Below are 3,630 nucleotides of genomic sequence, written 5' to 3' on the forward strand. Positions count from 1 at the left end.
ATACAGTTCCCTGTGCTATACGGCAGTTTCTTGTGAGTTATTTTATCTATAGTAGTAAGTATATGTCAATCCCAGTCTCCCAGTTTACATACTTTCTTATTTTGCCAGATACCGCAGAGTTCCTCTCCCCGGTGTTGGTATCACAGACAGTGTGTATGACAATACCAGGCTCCCTCCACTCTTGGCTAATATTTCTATTGGCAGAAACTATCAACATTCTGGGGTGTCCTAGTCTCTCTATTCCTTTCTTGCTTGAGGCCTGACAAGACTGACATAAGTATCAGAATTGTATCTATGATTTTAATTTAAGATGGACTCTCATCCTTGCCATTTCCTCTGGGAACAAAGAAAATCCTTGTCTCCTAGCCACTTTTTCTACTGGTAAGCTTAAGAGAACTCTGTCTTTTGTAAAATAGTAAATCTCTGACTGATACCCCATCCATGTTGAGAAAATGCACTGCAGGAGACGAGACTGACCTTGTTTTTTAAACATTCTGCATGAAGCCAGTTTTTAACCAAGCAATAAGATTACAGCTGAATTGTATAGAAACGAATACCACAGCCTGAAGAGATTGGTGAACTGTGCTGCTTTTGCACTTTACATCATCTTTCAGCATTCTCAGGAGTTAAGATGCTGGAGAAGATGAGAGTTAAGAAAATTGTTAAGTGCATAGCAGTTATCTTGAATTCAATTTTTTCCATTTGAAAATTCAATGATTCAACTTCCTCTGACTAAAGCAAATTCCAATACTTTTTAAGCTATTTAGAGCATTTTCTTTTTGTGTCAGGAATCATTTTAATATCCATTACCTTATTATAACCTCTTAAAATGCTAAGAGTAAATAAAGTTGTTATTAGCGACAATGATAAATGCAGTGTTGGTGAGAACAATGGTTTAAATAATGATGATGATGATATTAATTCCTAGATTCTAGGTCATGTGATAGGTTATTTACATACATTACAGCATTTAACTTTTCCAACAATCTTATAAGTCAGAGAAATAAGACCTACATATGTGAAGTGACTTGTCAAAGGTCACACAGCCTATAAATACTAGATTACATTTTGGAATCAAAGACTTTTGTCTTCTCAGACTCTTTGATTTATGTACTGGCAAATCTGATGCATAAAATGCCCTTTCTTCTCCCAAGATGATGCATCTCACTTTTATCAGAACTTGGATTAACCTCACCTCTTCTAAGAAGCATCCACTGTCACCTATCACCTTGAGTTTTAGGAAAAACTATTTAACATGAGTTTGTTCATCCATGAAAAGGAGGTAAAAATACTTGCCTCAAGAGTTGTTGCAAAGATCAAAGGAATCAACTTTAAAAATCTGGCTAACAGCACATGCTTCCTGATTATGATTTATTTTTTATGCTGACTGTTAGACTTTCTATGCTTTGTCCTAATCATGAGGAATGCAAGCAACAAAAAGAGAGTCATATTAAGCCAATGCTCACAGGATTTTGATGTCAGCACCTTGTTCCAGTTCACTCATATTAATAAGTTGTAATCTTGTCTCTCTATCCAAAGCTCTTATCAGTTTTGCACTGAACTTTAATCTTGTCACTGCTAATGGGTAATTAAATATCCTAAAGGAAGGGGTCCAAAGAGAAGTGAAAAACAGAACTCTAGGAGTTCAGTCCTAGCATGAAGCAAAGCTTATATATCCTCAGAGAACAAAACTTCTCCCCAGCACATTTAAGGTATAGTTTTCAAGATGTTTGATGAATAGATTTGAGCCTATTGGTTATCAGGCAACTGTTCCAACATATTTTCCATCAATGCCTGATGAGGCAGTGGTGTCCAAGAAATACTGAAATAATGCAAAAAGAGTAAAGACCCAGCCAATCCTGAATGCAGCATCAGTAGTTTCGTCCAACCTTGGCTTAAAGAAGACGTTTTGTAAAAAAAAAAAAAAAAAAAGAACAACTATATTTTTCCTTCTGTTTCCAAAAGAGAAACTGTAATTTGACATGAAAAGAATAATATTTAGGGGTTCGTTTCATAGTCCTCAAAATAGTAGTTGTCTTTTTCATTTTTTCTCTCCTCCTGTGAAAGAGTCATCACTTTCCTTAAAAGAAACAAAATCTTCTTATGACTTGAGACTGAGTTGAGTCTTCTTTTTCTTTTATTTGGAAAGTTTCACTAGGTATGACTTTCTATCTGTTGTCTGTTGGCACCACGGCACCCCTTAGAGTAAGCAGGGTTAGTTCCATCATCTCTATTTTATAGATTGGGGAAGGAAGCTTGTGAAATGTTGTGACACATCCAGATGTCTCTGCTTGTAAGTTGTGGGGCCAGGACTAAAGCCTGTAAGTTCTGACTGTGGTTTCCAAAAGTCAGAGGTCCTCATAAGAGCTTCTGTTTGCACTTTTGTTGTTATTGCTGTTGTTGTGTCTGTATGTGTCCTCCAGACATATGGAGTATAGAGGTTCACTATCCTGAATCATAAAAAAATGAACCCCAAAACACTGAAACTGTTACTACCTAGAAATTTACCTTCTGGTTGGCCTATAAGTGACATTGTCCTGAAAAGAAAACAAAGTTCTTGTAACTAGATGCTGGGAAGACTGAGCAGACTGATGATAGAACTTGCATGGGAGTCAACAGAGAAGGATCCATCCTTCTGTGAAATCCAAGGCCCTGGGTTTTCCAGCTGCTGAGATAACCAGGGCTGGGGGCACTGTCCCATGAGTGGTATGTGCTTTTATGACGTTCCTCACTGAGTGCTCTATTAAAGAGATTTTATTACCTGCTACTGCCTGGATTGCAGGAGTAAACTAGAGCTACTCATTGTCCCCAAAAGATGACAGGGCCAAGACAAGTTACACTGTTACTGCTCATGAGATTTTCAGGGCCTCATTGTGGATGGATGTAATCTTTGAAAAGGTGTTCTGGGGACCTGGATCAAGTTTCTCTAATTCCCAAAGAGTCAATTAGAGGTAACCATGGTCTGGAGAGAAATTGGGATCAAAAACCTAAAGACTGAACCATGTGTTAATCTTACGGGGCAAGACTAGGATAAAATAATAGCTAGGCCATGTGAGTTGGTATACAAGAGATCAGGAGAATGAAAATAAGAATTGATGCATGCAACAGGGGAAATTAGGTGGTTCTGTGAGCAAACACTGAATACCTTGGATTTGTGTGTGTTTGTGTGTGTGTTTGGTTACAACTAAGCTGCCAGAGCTTATCAGAGCAAGTTGGAGAGTTTCTGCCAAGTTACTCACCCTTCCTTCCCTCCTATCAATAACTACAGTTCTTAAATTCCCTGCAAGTCTTATTTCTAATCATTTTCTCCTGCAGAGAATTATTCCAAGCCACCTAGAAGATAAGGATCTTGCTCAGTTGAAACATATTCCAAAGAGCTCTGTATCTTCATTTCTTTTGTTGTATATGAAGTCTATTCTCCAAAAAGAATATAACCTTATTCAAGCAAAGGTGAGAATGTGATGCCCTTTGAAAATCCCCAAGGCCTTAGTAAAATAATCAGTAAAATTGTAGCAAACACACATTTGAGTCTTACACGTGTCATGCTCACCTCTGAGCAGTTTTCATACGTCTCATTTGCTCCTAGTAACAACAACCTGTACCACCTTATTATTATTCTATTTTATGTAG

Source organism: Budorcas taxicolor, chromosome 19 (assembly GCF_023091745.1).
Source record: "Budorcas taxicolor isolate Tak-1 chromosome 19, Takin1.1, whole genome shotgun sequence".
Classification (NCBI taxonomy): Eukaryota; Metazoa; Chordata; class Mammalia; order Artiodactyla; family Bovidae; genus Budorcas; species Budorcas taxicolor.